Below are 16,973 nucleotides of genomic sequence, written 5' to 3' on the forward strand. Positions count from 1 at the left end.
ACGTCCACCCTGATGGGACATCCACAGCTTCTCTGGGCAACCTCCTGCACTGTCTCACCACCCTCATCATAAACAATTTCTTGCTTATGTCCAGTCTAAACCAGCCCTCTTTCAGCGTAAAAACGCTGCTGTCTAAATTTAGTACCAGTCTGCTCACAATAAGGCCCCAATTGGCACCACTGGCTGGTGGTCCCAAAAAGACCACTTATTTGTCTCACGCTGTCTCCACCTCACCTTAAATTTATGTTACCATTCCCAAGGTGTCAGGGCTCAGCTTGCTCTGGGCTGGAATGTTCCACATTGGAGACAGCCTCTGGAGGTAATTTTTGAAGTTTCACAGTAAGAACCTGAGTCTAAATCTTTTGGAGCTTTCTATTCATGCTTTTCCCTGCAGTGGCATACAAAATGCTCACAACTCTCAGCTTCTGAGTGGGATCTGAGACGTATTAACTCGCGTACTGCTGGAAAGGGTACGTCAAGGCAGGAGCCGTGGGTCCCCGTGCCTGCCCTGCTGCTGGGATGCAGCGCTCCTGTCAGTGTGCACAAGGAGGGAGGGAGGGGGGGATGGTGCCTTCATTTCCTCAAGCAGCACTGTCACTAGGGGAAGTATGCCTGAGTTTTGCAGCGAGATCAGTAAAAAAGGATGTATTTAAAAAGTCTGAAGGGGTCTGACTGACACTAGCTGTCGCCTCCCAGGTGAGCAAACCTGCCTGGCTTTTGGCAGGGCTGGGAGTGTACGGCCACCAACAAGGGACCCTGAGCAAGGCTGCTGGAACTGAAGCAGTTAGGGGCCAAGTATCCACATTCCTATCACACTCTAGCTAAAATCCCACTCTGCATTTTGGGAGAGGGCTCATTAATGCCATTTAGCAGCATGTAGCAGTGCCCGACAGCCCTTGGGGCTGAGATGGGTCCTGGGCTGTGGGCAGGGTGAGGAGAGCCGCAGGGGGTGGGCAGGGACAGCCAGGGCTGTGGGTGCCCTCGGGACCCTGGCACATTGTGATGGTGTATGGTGCACCAGGACAGATGCACTAAAAGGGACCTCTTTGTTCCATGAGATTTAATATTTCACCCAACCATGTTTGCATTAAAGCTGCTGTCTAAATCAAGCTTTTGCCCTTTATTGCCTTTGCTTTCCTAAACAGTTTCCTAGTTTGCTAATGAACTAAAAATGTTAAAGAGATGAAACTCATGGGGTCTTGAAAGCAAGCTCTGCCTATGTTCAGTGGTGCCAGAAGTTACATTCATCTCTTCCCTGTCCTCCACATAGACCATACACAAAATTGTGGATTGAGTAAGTCAGTCCTGAGTGCGTTGCCCATTTCCACACCTACTCCAAAATCTACAGTCTGACTTGGTTACCTCTAATGAGGACTCTTCTGTGACAGAACCTAGATCAAGGGGTTATTTCCTTCCCCACCCAGAGACATACATGTGTTCTTACACCTGAATGTGTGTGTGTACTCATCCCTCCTGCAAGCCCAGTTTTCAGGCCTGAATGTAGGCAGGAAGGGGAAGGCTGCCTGGACACAAGACGGACAGCAGCTGGCAGCAGCAGTGGGAAAACTGCAGCTCTCATCCCTTGCCCATTCCATCATGAACCCAGGCTGGGGTTCAGACCCATCCCTGCACCCACAAAAGTCAGAAGAGTGTCCATCAGCAGTCACGGTGGAAGCAAGAAGCACTCCCACAGGGCGGATCCTCAGTGAGTTGAAGTAACTCCTGGTTTATCTTACTGGGAAGGTTGTGCTTGGTGCAAATGGTTGGCAAGACCTGTGAGCAGGAGGGCTATTTTTTGTATGGTCTGGAAAAAACTAGTTGTTCTAAAATTTAAGGATGCCTGTCCATCTGCATGCAGCATACTGTTCAAAGAGCAGCCTGCTGGCTCCCTAGGGGTTCTCCTCACAATGGGCAAATTCTCTACATCTCTGCCCACCACTTCAAACACCTCCCTCAGCTTCATCAGCCTGAGCTGAGAGGCTGTCTGCAGAGCAAGAAGTAAATATCCTGCAAGGCAGCCCACACCACCATCACCAAAAAGCAAGGAAATGACCCCATTCAGCAAAACTTAACATAGGAACTTTCTACATATTCAGTGAGCAAATTATTGAGAATCTAATTAATGTAATTCTGGGTCTCTTTTGGGATATTCTTATATTCATACATCTATATGAATATATTTGGCATTGTGTTAGGCAAAGATGAGCCTAGAGGTACAGCAGGTGTGTATACATACACATACATATTTGTGTAGAGGAACTTGAATGCTATCTTGATTTTGTCATGACAGAGTGGTCTGTAAATGTCCCTCCCTCTCCCTCCAGCATACGAGGTGTTTTATTTGGGCTTTGCTTTGAAACTGGCAGGGGCTAGGGACTGGAAACAGTAAACCAAGAATTTCTGGGTGGCAGGAGCAGTGAAAAACACCCAATGGTTGTCCTTAGACTGACCAAGTACACTTGAAAGGCATTTCAGACCCAGTCCCACAGGACTCTGCAGTGGTCTGTTGCTGATGGTGTAGCCAAGATGCTGGAGATGTTTGAGGAACTATAAAGTGGAGAGGGAAGATACACAGGAAAAGATGGTGGTTTTAAACGGTTTTGCTGGCAGAGTGAGACACCTTTCTTCGACGTGTCAGAGTCTAACACTGCTTATAAGTAGAAATTTGAGGGTGGGGATGAGGTAGGGGAGAAACAATTTGCATACCCTGGCTGTGTTTCCTTCACTTCTTCCTTCTCAGTGCAAGGAGACATGATGGAGACCACAGGTTGAGTTTCTGTGGGATTTATATGGAGGCACACTGACCTTTCTCCAAAAAGCCATCCAGACCTTGCAGAACTTGCTGAGCATGTGCCAACTCAAAGAAGAAAGCCCTTATTCCACTATTTCAATGTCAAAGCTACAAAGAGGGGAACCAGGTTGCCAGCACATGCCTTTGGACTGCAGCCACCCACAATTGCATCACACCTAGCACAGCACCCAGGAGCCAGCAGAGAGAGAAGCTGCTGTACAACCAAGAAGCCTGTCGTTCCCTCACTGAACATACTACAGCAACCAAAATAGCAGCAGGCCTCGTGTTCCTGCTTATCACATCAAGCAGGAGTCTCTTTGTTTCATCATCCTTCTCTACCTGCCCTCTTGCCTTTTTCTTCCTCTGCTTTGGTACCTGTGTTTTGTTACCTCACGTTGGCAATTTGGGCTTCTGCATGCTGCAGCGTGGCAGGAAACAATTAGTAGGGACTGGGCAGGAGGCTGCCATAGCTATGATAAATACTGCTGCTCTGCTGCACACTGGGCACAGGGGACAGCTCCGCTTGCCCTGCACGTGGCACCAAAGGGGCTGTCTAACGCTGCTGGAATGGGAGCACTTGGCACTGCAGGGTCCTGCCAGCCCCACTCCCAGACTGGCCTTTTCCCAGCAGGATAGGCCTCCTATTGCATGACCCATTTCACAGCACTGTAGCAGACCACACCAGTACTAGAGCTATGGAGGATGAATCCCTCCCTGCCCCACAGACCCAGGGACAGACAGAAGCAAAGACCCCCCTGGGACACACATTGCTCTGCTCAGCCACCCTCCTGGTGCCCTACAAAGGGACATCCTGTCATGCTGGAGATCCTTCCAGCAGCATGGCACCCAGGGGTCTCCCAGGGCCTTGGAGGGTCCTTCCCAGCACTGCAGTATCCCTGGAGCAAAGGGGCAGAGGATTCTCTTGACTGGGGCATGCTGGGGATTCCCATTGGTAGGCCAGGAGTCCTGTGGCTGGTGTGGAGCCATGGGGCAATGTTACACAGTGCAGGGGGGACTGATGGCAATGTGTGGTTTCCCACATTCCTTGGAGGATGTGGATGCACTGTGGCTCCATCTCCCTGGAGGCCCAGCTGGGAGGTGCTTTCCTGGGCAAGGGCATGGCAAGAGGCAGACAGGACAGATCTTTTTCTCCTTGACATTGCTTTGCAGGCTTTCCTTTCCAGGAGCTGTGTGGAGGATGGCTTTATTTACCATGTCCTCTCTGTGTGTTTCTGTCAAACAGGCAAACAAAGATTTCATGAAACAGATGTGCAGTGCTGCTGTGTGTGCAAATGTCTCATGCTCAGCCTCGGACCTGGCTGCTGCTCTGAGGGACATCCAGATATAGGATGAAAAAATTGCAGCCAAGAACCTGCAGGTAAAATTATCCTTTGTCATATTTGTGAGACAAAATTATCTGTCAGCTCTCACTGATCTCTTCCCCCTCTGCCCCCCTAATAAAACCCGTCACAAACATATTGAGTATACTTAGTAGTCCATCGCTACATATAAATATACACAGGATAGTTGAATAGATTCTTTTTTTCTTTTTTTTTTCAAAATAAATGCTTCTTCCAATCCATGTGTTATGAACAACATGTAAAATGATGGAAGAACAATGAACATTCAGGTTTTTGTACATGGGTTCTCCTCCACAATTCCAAATACAACATTTTCCTTTAGCCCTTTCCCTTATTTGCACACAAAAAATAGTCTCTACTAAGAATCTCAGGGTTTTCACCTGTTTACATATTCATCTAATAATTGAAAACAGTATGTATCTTCTCACAGATCTGATGATAAGCATTCCTGTTTGGCCTCTTCTGTATAATATCCCCTCAGGAAATGAATGAGTGGTACAAAACCAGATTTCCTGACTTTAATCAAGCTTCCACAAAACACGCCAAGAATGTGAGACGTTTCAGGGAAGGAACAAGGAAAAGAAGTGTAAGTGGAATTGAAAACCCCTTCTAGCTTATGTTATGTCACTTCTAATGGAAGCCTTTTTTATGATTTCACTAAGTTAGGTAATGTGACAGTTGTCTGATATTTTTCCCAGTAATGGTGGTCTTTTAGGCTATATTTTGCAATGAGGTAGGTGGATGGAATGAGTGGTGACTCTGGACATGACCCCATGTCAAACCAGTAGGAAGTATCCACAAATAATGTTTATACATACAAAATAAAAATTCAGCTGCTCAGTTATGCACGTAAGGATCCTGATGTTCTTGATTGACAATTTCAGGGGCAAAGGATTTGTATTGGAGAATTTTTTATTTGAAGCACCATTAGCCCCCTCCCAACACACACACAAAAAAAAAACTCTTGCAAAGGCAACCATTTACATTTTACGTAGAAGACATTCAGGATAATTGCATTAGATGAGGGAAAGACTTTAAAATAATGATGATCCAGTTTACAACATGAGGATTAATAATAAGAGATGGGGGTGTTTAATAAAAGCATCAGCTCTGTTGTGAGAACTCCTTGGTGATGGTAGCTGGTTCAGAAAGATGAGCCATCTCCCTACCAACCTGCACTTAAAATAATTCTTAAAAATCGCCAGCACTCCCACACAGTAGCCTGCTATTTCAAAGGGTTTTTCTTTCTGGGTCACAGACACTCTGGCATTTAACCCCACCTCCTCTCAGTAAAACACACAGCAAGAACGGACACAGGACAGAGTATCAAATCAGTGTTCTGTTGGTTTGATTCTTTTTTTCCCTCTGGTCAGCTGGAAATGCTCAGGGTTTCCGTGCAGCGTGTGGCCGTGGCCCCGGAGTGTGGGGCCGGATCCCGAGCAGCACACGCGGTCCAGGCTGAGCCGGGGGTCAAACTGTCCTTCAGGCCCTGGGAGCCACCTGCAGTCCAGACACCGGGTGGCCCCTCGCTCACATGGGGCATATGTCCCATCAGGAAGGGCTTTACCTCCTGGAAAGACCAAGTTCCCACGGTGAAATGCAACCCCCCTGAAAGGGTGTTTTGCGCATTGCCCCTCCTCTGCCCCCTCAGATCCAGTGCCTGGGCAGAGTCACGGCTTCTCCTGTCCCTGTGTTGGTGCTGCAGTAGGACGGTGGCTCCGCTGGGGACCTCCGCCGGGACACGAGGAGGGGGCTGAAGGTTTCTGAGATAGCCTGCACCTGGCGGGGAGAGTTTGCCTCTCTTACTTCGCAAACGTTCAGTTAAACATTAAGCTGTTGTGGGCGATGAAAGGCGTCCTGAGAAGCCAGGAGGCCGCCTAAGGCTACCGCCCAGCTCAGGGCAAGAGCCCTCTCTACCTGCCTCCGCACCCCTGGGTGGCCCGGGGGACCCCCCCGCACCCTAAACGCCTTCTGAAGAAAGCGAACCTGCCCCGAGCTGTCGGGTTTTGTGCTGAGCTCTTGGCCCCTCCGGAGGAAAGGATGCTGCCGTACCATGGAAACGGCTCGCGGGCCCCAGCAGGGCATCGGGGATGCTCTGGTGCCACCCCAGGCTTGCACAGGGGCTTTCCCCACCGCCCCAGGACCTCTCCTTCCTTCCTCCTTATTCCTCCACGTTTTCACTCAAAAACCTGCGTCTGCCCCCTCAGGAGCAGCTCCTCCGCCTTCAGCCCGAGCCTCCGGCGTTTGCAGACCTGTTGTGTCGCCTTTATTAACTCGGATGAGGTTAGGAACACGTATTTTCCTGCTTGACTCGGTCCCCTGGGACCTCGGGAGCTGGGTTTTCTGCACGACTTCGCGAAGGTATTGGGTAACCTTGAGGCAACCCGGCCGGCGGGAGGGGGCTGCGGCTCCCCGGTGCGCACGGCGGAGCCTGGCCCGAGGAGAACCGCCCCCCTTCCTCGACAAGCCCCTGACATTACCGGAGAGAAATGAGCGGAAAACAGAGAAGCGAGTTAATTAGTTGCATCTTCGCCGGATCACGCTTGAGAGACGCTTTTCCGAGGGGAGGCTTTGCTGCCTCGCTCTATCTGGTAGCAAACGGTTTCTCTCCGACCCAGAAGCTCGGAGGGGGGTTCTGAAACTATGTAGGTGATGAAAATCTATATAGCCGAGGAGACAAAATATATCACAGCCGCATTATGCATTTCTGTGTCTATATTCCCCTGGACATGTTTCGTATGCGTGCATACACATGCACATCTGTACGCTCATCTTTCCCAGCCGGGTTTGCGGGCTCCCAAAGGGAGTTTGACAAACTGCCGACTTCTCGCCCCAGGTTTCAACCGCCTCCAACACAACCCGCCCCTGGGACCGGCTCGGCGGGGCAGCGGGACGGGGGTGCCGCAGCCTGCCCGCCCCCCCACCAGTCCTCAGCCGCTCCGCGCAAGCCTGCGCGGCCGCGCTGCAAGCCCCGCGGGTCCAAGCCCGCTTCTCCCTCCGGCGGGCAGGCTGCAGGGGGGCGCCGATAAGGCTGATATTCATCGGAACTGAGGGACCACAGAGAGCGGGGTTCGCTGTGACCACTGGCACAACGGAGAGGGGTGACAGCTTCAGGTGTGCCATGATGAAAACCCAGATATTTTCCCTCCTGGGAAATCATCCCAGGGGACAAGCATATTTTTCTCTCTCAGAATTAAAAGAAAAGTCGTTGGGGTATTTTTTTGTTTGTTTGGGTTGGGGTGTGTGTGTGTGGTTGTTTTTTTGTGGGTTTTGGTTTGGGTTTTTTTCCCTTTGCAAGATACAGCACTAGTGGAAAATCTCAGCACACCGGCTACGGGATGCCCAGGCTGTAGGACGGGACAGCTCTTTCTCAAATAAAAGCTGCCTAGGGTTGCAGGGGCTTTCTGTGGAGCGGGCAGGGCAGCAGCGCTCAGTCCGCAAGCCGGGGCGGGGCAGCGGGTGCGGACAGCTTGGTGCGGCTTTGGGAGCTTAGTGCCGAGGGGTGCGGGCACCTCGGGGGCTGGCCTGGCTCTCAAATTCCCGAGGAAAAGCTGCCTGGAAGGCTCATAAGGGATGTCTGAGAGTCGGTAATTCCCTCCACATGAGACTGCGTTTGTTGCGAGTCCAATTCCGCACCCATCCGAGAGCAGTTTCCGTACCCGGGGGCGAGCCCTGAAGCCCGGGGGACTGCTCTGGCTAACACGGGCTGTTGAAAACCTCTTCTCAGCGGTAGCTGAGTGTGCACACTCGGTTTTTTCTTCAAATACCTCGAGAGACGGGTTTAAACACAATGATGGCAAGTCACCATTCTCAGGCAGAAAGACCTATACGGTGGGCATCATGATTTAGCTTTAAAACCCGTGACTCAGAAGCAGGAGTCAGCTTGACTCTAATATTTTGAGCGCAGCTTAATTCAAACCCGATTTTAAGAAAGATTAATTCCACAAATAATTTAAGGAGGTCGGCTTATTAAAAAGACTCCCCGACAAATACCAAGTCGTGATATAAATATTCAAAGATAAATAGGGGGTTTCCTCCTCGTTTCGGACGAGCTAACCCTTTTGTATGTGTGCGTCCGAAGTGTGTCCTAATTTTTCTGTGTGAGAGACATAGAGTGAGACAGAAACTTTGAGGTTAATCTGTCTTCTTCTTCTAAACGCATATTTGAATATTTAGACTGAAAGATGATGACACTGGCGAAGCTGAGGGCAGCAGTCCATAGGCGATTGGGCAAAAATACTGAAAAAAAAATTTAGATTTTATTTTAATAACAGAAACAATGAATACAAAGAACAACATTAAATCTACAAGCTGTAACGGAAAATGGTTTCCGACAAATGACACCTACAAGTTTCTTTGGTTTCATAAATACAAAGCTGTCAAAACCGATGCATATGTCAGCATCAGAATATGCAACGCCGAAATAAAGAGAAGGGAAAGGGCTGTACTTCGTGGTGTACTTTAAGATAAGTCCTACATAATATGGATTTAACCTCCGTTATTCTGCATATCTAAATCACATATTTTCATGTTTCGAATATTTACACTGGGTTTAAAAATAAAAAGAAAAAATAAGCCAGCTCACAGGAACCAGAAGAAGAACTTTCAGTTTGTCAAATTCATTAATTAGAGAGCTTCACATACTAGAAGAACACGCGTTTTCTTGCCCTTCCTTCCGCCCCCACCAACAATTTCACCATGAGGGAATGTTTACCAGAGTGTAACGAACAGTTTCTGATGGCTGCATTTTTGCTCAAGTTCTTTTTTGTTGTTTGTTTTTGTTTTTGTTCTGGCTGATAGTCGTATCTTTAAAAGCATAAAATGCTGAAACCCTTTACAACATTATATGCGCTTATTAGGAAGTCAGCTCTCTTATAGCCCTTTCTCCTACTTGCTGGCAAAACCTATCTCTCCATTTACACTGTTACCAGCCAGCCAGCAAACTCTGCCCTGCTCTCTGGTGCCACTGCAGAGAGAGACCTTCCTTCCAGCAGCTACTACTTTTTCATCCCTTTCTCTCTTCCGTGCCAATGATTTTTTTCCCGGCCTCTTCTCAGACCAAGTGCCGGATTCAGAAAACCACCGCTTACACCCTCGACCCCTCACCGAGGGCAGCCGCGGCGGGAGTGGGCCGGTGCCTTCCCGCCGCCGTGCCCCCGGCTCCCCGCTCCCACCCCGGCACCGACGGCACTGGCTTCTCCCGAGGACATTGGCATCTACCTGTGAACCGCCCCCCGTCAGCCCCAGCTGTGTCCTTGCGGTTACTGTACTGTAACGCTGCCCCTCGGGGAGAAGATTCGCAGAAGATAAGTGTCCCGGTTTACAGCTGCAGCTCTTCTGTAAACACAGGGCTGATTTTAAAAGAGACGAGACCCCCTGTGAGCTCTTGAGGAAAACCGCAACAAATTTACTCTGTGTATAAAGAATTTTTTCTCCTTGAGCCGAGCTCAGCGCGGCAGAGGGGTCTGAGGAGGAGGAGGGAGCTCCGCGGGATGCGCGCTCTGCCGGCGTGCCTTGGCTTCCTCTGCCGCCGCACAATTTCATCCCTGGAAGAGATTCGGAGTCGGGCTCGGATCTATCAAGCTGTCAGGATGGATAGACATAGTCTGGGGAAATGCTCAGAGAAGGGGACTCCCACTGTATTTAAAACCCCAAACAATTAAAGCCCAGGCTGGAATAAAAAGTCAGCGCTAGCCTGCCTGCCTGCCTAGAGGTGGAAGGACCATGTGATTTAAGCGATACAGCCGCTGTCTTTACAAAGCCCGACTCAAAGGGAGCTCAGATCAGAACAGAGCTCTATGAATTGGATTCCCGGGGATATTTTTGACGCTGGGGGACAGGGAGGGAGGGGAGCACGCTCTGCTCCTCTCCAGAGCACAGGGACAGGTCCATTCCCCGGCGCCACGCAGACCTTTGTAGATGCTTCCTAGCGCATCGGTCAGTACGTGTACGGTAACTGCTGGCTCTGCACGCAGAGCACGCTTTTCCAAAAGTTATAGCCCTGTCTCTCAGGTGCGGCCAGCATGGAGAGGAAAGGCCTTCCTCCTGAGCTCCTGTCACGAAACCCATGGAAAAAACAGGACTGTACTGACTCCAGCATAGTAGCTTATAAATAAATTTCTACGTGTGTGCGTACCCGGGTGCATATGTACGGACACATAGGCAAAATCATCGCTCTTGCTTCTGAGGTGCCTGTGGGTATACGCGTGATACGTATAGATGAGATGCTATAGCTGTAGGAAGCTGCGCGCAGCTCTGCCTTTAACCCGAGGAGCAGCCTCCGGGCAGCGGGGCAGCCCGGGTATCCCTTCCCGGGGGACGGGGGCGGCAAACGCGGGTCGCCCCCCTGCTGGGCTCAGGCTGCGCGGGCAAACCTGCCGCTTCCCCCCGCCCCCGGGAGCGCTGGGGCAGCGCTGCTGGCTGGCGCGGGGATGCTCCTTCCATTTATATTGAAGTACTGCAGCCCTCTGGGCGGCGGAGGCACGGCAGCGCTGTGCGCTTCCCCCGGCCCGTAACCAACGCGGTTGTGGCGAAATTGAGTCAGGGACTGGGCTTACGCCGGGCTCAGCGGCGGCCACTCGGCGCGACCATTATGCCCCGACCCACGCACACGGGCACGTACGACCGTGCCCACCGCTCCTCCCGCCGTCTCTCCCTCCCGGGCTTCGTCTTGCAGAGATGGGAACGTCGGGTGCCTGGCGATGCGGGGCCAGGCGCGGGGGGCTCCGCTTCGCCCGGCCCGGCCCGGCCCGGCCCGCTAAACCAGACCTTCCGCTTACCAGGGACGGGCTGCAGGGGCAAACTCACACCAGAGAATGGACCTCAGTCCTTGATCTGGTACTTCAGCAACGTTTGCTGGTAACAGTCACGCTGCTTCTCTCCAGGCCAGCCGGACTTCTCATGTCGTATCCAAGCCCAGTTCAGCGCTGGAAATAGGGCACCATGCCAGGGACACCGGGCACGCTTCGGTTTGGGTCAGCCTCTCCCCAGCTTGGACCACGCTTGGGTCCTCTCCCCACCCGGCCAGACCCACGGGACACGGCAAGGTGCCCGCGTAAGTGAGTGGCGTTATCGCCTAGTCATGGGGTGTGGGCATGACCCTTCCCACCGCTACGGACCAGCCTGCAGGCAGTGCCAACGTGTTCCCGTGCCGGGGGGACACACAGCTCTGTATCCAGGATGTGTCCGTGTCACCCCGCCGTGCTGAGCCCTCCCGGAGCCCGCGGGGACGGCAGCGGGGCGCGAACCTGCCAGGACGCGGGCTGTGCCCCCAGCGGCACGCGGGCTTGCGGGGGACATGGCACAAAACCGCCCCATCGGGGCGATGGGTACTTTGCAGAAGAGCGTCGGGAGGCCGAGAGCAGCGGACGGTCACCAGCTCTCGGTCGCCTGGCTGGCACAAAGTAGCCTCTGCAAACAAAGGCCCTAAGAGCGGCACAGGCTCGTGGTTTTTAGCACCAGGTTTTGGGTTGCCGCATCCAGACGACCTCATCACACCCGGATTAGTCACAGTGTGAGGGCCAGGCCTGGGCTTTGAACGTCGCCTCTCGCTACGGCTCCACAAGTGCAGAGCCTTCAGCTTCACCCTGCCAGGGTCACCCGTGCACAGCTGGCACCCAGATGGACAGGCAGAGAGGGCGGTGGCTGGGTATGGACGTGGAGCAACTTTGGGTTAAAAACATAGACTCACGGAGTGGTTTGGGTCGAAAGGGACCTCCAACGCCCTGGCCGTGGGCGTCTCCCACGAGATCAGGCAGGCCCGGCGCAGGGCGCGCAGCCCCCGGCCAGCCCCTGCTGCAGCAGGGCCACATTCCCAAAAACCCCCATTGTCTTGATACCGGTGCTGGGCTTGGGCAGGGAGCGGCCCCTGCCTGTGGCTCGCATCTCCCCTCCCTCCCTCCCTGCCTACCTCCTCCTCTGGGAGCCTGTCCCCTAGGCTAGAAACACCCGGGAAAGTTTCCCCGTGGGGTTTTTCATCCCTATCCCATAAAGCCCCCAGCGTTTCTCAGACCGAATACGAGCCGGGTGTGAGAGCGCTGGGGCTCGCTCCCTCCACTTCCCTCCGCCGGGAAACCCTGCTCCAGCTCCGCTCCCGGCCGCGCCTGGCCCCGGCCCCGCCGCCCCGCTGCCCCGCCTCTGCCTGTCGTTGTCGCCGGCAGTCGCCACGCTGGCAGCCCCGCAGAGGGACATTAGCCCGGTCATTTTCTGCGTCTCCTTTATTTCCTCAGTTTCTCCCCCAAATCTTTCTAAATCCCCTTTTTCCAGGGGGAGTGTCCAGGCGGGTGGAAGTCTGAGCACAATGAAACCTGAGAATTTCTGTCACTCTCTGCATATGGTCCGAAGTGCTTTAATCCCAATTAGGGGCGGCTGACACACGGTCCTATTCATCCCAATCAGCTCTTGAATACATTTGCCTAGAAATGAACTTCACAAATAGACTCTCTCCTAAATGTGCCCAACAGCAAGGAAAATCGAATTGAGGCAGGGGCTCATTCTGAGGCGATCGAGGGAGAAAAGGTATGAATTTATAAAGGTACACCGAAACATTGCAATTCAGCAACAAGTTTACTGACTTTTATTTGCACCATGTCAACCGAAAGAACCAAGAGATACGGTGGGGGCTGCGAGAGGGGGAGAATCCGGTTAAAAGGCAACTTTAGACAGACTTTGAATACTTCATGCGGCAAGTTTCGCCTCCAATTGAAGCTGGGCTAAAAGAGAAAAAAAAATCTCAGCCCCTACGCTGGAATTTTTAACAAGCACAAAACGTGTTTGGATCCGATCTGGGCTGACGGTCGCGATTAACAATACGAATACCAAATCGAGCTCCTGTCATCTGCCCGGGTTCCCATAGAACCTGCATTACTATTCAAAAGCTGCTTTAATATCCCACCCGCATCTCGTCTGCACCGCACAGCTGGTTGGGGGCCGCCGGCCCCGGCCGCAGCCGCCCGGCCCCGCCGATCGGCCCCGCCCGCCCGCAGCACCAGGCACCGGCAGCGCCGCGGCGGGACGGCTGCGGCTGCGGCTGCTGCTGCGGCGTCACGGGGGAGGAATGGATGTGGTGAGAAGGAACAGAGAGGAGGAAAGGGTGGGAAAGGGAAGGAGGTTTGAGAAAGAGTGGCTGAAAGAGCGAAAGTGAGCGGAATCGAGGAAGAGATACACAGAAATTGCAGAAGAGAGAAGGGGCAAGGCAGGGAAGGAGGGAAGGGAGGGAAAGGGAATGGAAGAAGTGGGAATGGAAGCGAAGAGAAAATAAAATAAAATAAAATAAAATAAAATAAAAGAAAAGAAAAGAAAAGAAAAGAAAAGAAAAGAAAAGAAAAGAAAAGAAAAGAAAAGAAAAGAAAAGAAAAGAAAAGAAAAGAAAAGAAAAGAAAAGAAAAGAAAAGAAAAGAAAAGAAAAGAAAAGAAAAGAAAAGGAAGAAAACAGGAAAGAAAAAAGGAAAGGAAAGGAAAATAAAAAGGAAAGGAAAGGAAAAAGGAAAGGAAAGGAAAGGAAAAAGGAAAGGAAAGCGAAAAGACGTTCAGACCGTATTGGTCTCTGGGTTGAAAGGGGATTCCGTGTCGCAGGGTCTCAGCAAGCCTCCCCCCTGCCCTCCGCCCGGTTCCTTGCATCCCCAGCCCCTTGCGGCGGCGCCCCCGGGCCGACTCGGGCAGGGCGGGGAGCCCCGGGCCGGCCCATCCCGCATCCCGGGGAGGGGTCGTCTCGGCGGGGCAAAGCCATTTGGGAGAAAGGTCACCCCAGGAGCCGCCGGCTGGGCCGTCCCGCCAGAGTATGGCCTGCTGAATGAACTTGCAGCATTTTATTCGAGCCTCCGCTGCGGTGCTCTGCGGCACAATGAGCTGGGCCCTGTATACAGGCATTCATGCTGGTCTGAATGTGGTGTTGAACCTTCTCTGTGCCGGAGCGGTTTGATGGTTTGAATGGAGCTCCCTGGTGGGACATTGCTCTCCGCAACTGTGCCTCTTTGGATGACTGTTGTTCCTTAACATTCATGCCTCATTATGGGGCAACCTGTTAAATCAGGGAGAACAGTGTGCCAAAGTGTTACTCAGGGGCACCGGCAGTTCAGCGGTGGGCATAAATAAGGGCCGCCGAGGAAAATAACTTTCGTCGCATCTCTGGGCAAAAGTGATCTCGCTGTAATGGTGCCTCTAGTAGCCCGGTTTAAGTATATAAAGAGCGATAGTGGAATGTTTTGATTGAGTCTAAACATTGTCTTTGAATAAAGCTGAAACCATGTAATTAATGTGTCTTTTTAATAAGGGACAATACGGTCGTTCAAGCTATTTAATTTCATTTAATTTTCCATCCCATTTGCTCCAAAGGCTGCTTTTACTTTTAACACCCGGCCTTTCATGCTGCATTTTGCTCCAGTGGGCACATTAGATCGGTTTCACCCTTCCTTTTTAGGGAAGGAAAAATAAAAGAAAATGTGGTTCCTTTCCTCTTTTGTGGACAATTTATTTCACTTGGGGAACTTCAACTTTGAGCCACAGGACAGAATAAAAATTGGAGAACTGGTGTGAATGCTTCCAGAGCAAGGGCTTTTATTTTCTGAGTGGATGGGAACCAGCCACAATCGGCTATATTAATAAATAACTTTCCTCACAGTCGGCCTTTACATGGTCCTATTGATAAAATTGTTCGCGTGTCGTTCACGCTTTTTGACTCATTAAGGCCTGGGAGGGAGTGGATCCCGAGCCGGAGCAGTAGGATACCTTGGTCGCCTTAAAAGCCCTCTCTCTACCTCTGCGGCTCCCGGAATTTCAGCCCAGGCTCATCCTTAAGTGGCCAGGCCAGAGGTTACAGGGACATGTTCATGGCTTAAATTTATTGCCCTCAACTTCTTGTTTATCCTTTTTTCCCCATTCAGGCCGCTGATCAAAGGGGTCATCTTCAGTTCCCCACATCCTCTCCCCGCCCCCCCCCCCCCCTCCGCCTTCCCGTCCCTGCCGAAGTGAAAAAGAACACCACCACCACCCCACCACCCCCGCCCCCGCTCCCGGGACTGTCCCTGCCATTGCACCCCGGAGAGATGCGATCGATGATCGTTGATGCCGCGGGGGGCAGGCGCGACATTTATCTCCTGTGCGCGCCAGTATGTGTCGTTACTAAAAACACTTTCACAGCCCACGCGGACCCCGTGCGGGCCGGCAGCCCCCGGTGCAGGCGGCGGCAGCGCCCCGGCCCCGGCCCCGGCCCCGGCCCCGGCCCCGGCCCCGGCCCCGGCCCGTCGCGGTGCCGTCGCGGTCCCCCCGGCCGGGGCAGCCCCCGCGCTCCCCGTCTAGCGCCCGCGGCCAGCGCCGGGGGCGGAACGGGCCGTGCAGGCCGCCCTCCGCCGCCCTCCGGTCTGAACAGGGGCTGGCACCTCGGGGCTCGCCCCGGCGGTGCCTGGCGGAGGGCAGCCGGCTGGCACGGGGCGGGCGGGCAGCGCGGTCGCGGCGGGGCCGGAGCCACTGCCACTGGCGTGGGCAAACGTCATGGCAGCGGTGGCGGTAACTTGCCAGGCTGAGCTTTAATTGCTTTCCCGGTGCGGTGCCGGCCAGGGAGAGGGGAAAGGGCATCTTTGCAACCGCCAGCTCGTGAGACTTGCCGGTTCAAAGTCCCTCTCCCCCCGCTGCGCATCCCTGAGGCCCTCGCTTCCACGGTGCCACTCGTGACGGCGGCAAACAAATCCAGAGCAAAGCCCACACTAACGATCACATCGAAAGCGACGTACCAAGGTTTATCTTGCAGGAAGCCGGGTTACTTGAGAAGAGTCCCCTCAGTTACCTGGCACCCATCGGCAGACACACCTCTAAGCGTAGCTTTTGGGTTTTTCTTTTTAAATTTATTAGGTCTGACTGTTAGAAGAACGCCGGGGGGAGGGAAGCTCCATATCTGCAATTTTTTTCTGAATGCAATGCATAAAATCTGCATGTGCAACTTCTCCGTAGGAGAAAGGGTCAGAAATCTTCTTTTTGGAGACTTAGGAGGTGTGGAGAGGAGAAAACCTGCTAGTGGGAATTAGACAGGACTATAAAAGCGAAAGTGGAAAATTGAATTTGTTACTGTACTATTTGGTCTGGCAGGCACATCTGGACTGTTGCATGCGTGTAAGAAAAATGTCGCACACCTTTCCTTTTCAGATTCTGGAGATTTCTTGGGATACCCAGCCTGAATTATAAAATGACTTAATCCTAGCGCCTCGTTGTGTCTTAATTACAATATTTATGCGAGGAGGAAGGACATAGACACACCGTTCGAATCACTTCGTTCTGGCTTTATTTACAATCGCTTTTTGCCGGTTCCACCTCCGAAAGCAGGCTCGGTGCAAGCTATTTTGCGTGCGTGAGAGGAACCTGTGGATGTATTTAAACAAGGAATCCAGCTGCACGCTGTTTGTTAGACATCTGTGTTATCTGCTGGCCGTGCCTCTCTGTTTCCTGGTGGCTGTATGTCTCTATTTCCTCCCGTCTCTATTTCTTAATCGCACGAACTAGGAGACACAGTTTCCGCAGTGCTCGCAGATGCAGCGGTGTGTTTTACAAGGGCTACGACGGCTCATATTTTGTGCTATTCATCCTCCTTAAGGATCAAAGCTCTTCTGAACAGATTACTGGCCTGAAACCAACCCACTGAAATGGTAATATGGTCGTTCTTTAAAAAAAAAAAAAAAAAAAAAGAGAGAGGAAAAAAAAAGTGTAGGTATTTTCTGGTGTTTTCCCATCAAGTACCTGCCCAATTTCTGTATGGCACACGCCGGGAATCAATAGAAGTTAACAAGTCCTCAAAACATTCCCCATCTCTTTGTTTAATCTCCTTTACAATAAAG

Source organism: Falco rusticolus, chromosome 6, assembly GCF_015220075.1.
Source record: "Falco rusticolus isolate bFalRus1 chromosome 6, bFalRus1.pri, whole genome shotgun sequence".
Classification (NCBI taxonomy): Eukaryota; Metazoa; Chordata; class Aves; order Falconiformes; family Falconidae; genus Falco; species Falco rusticolus.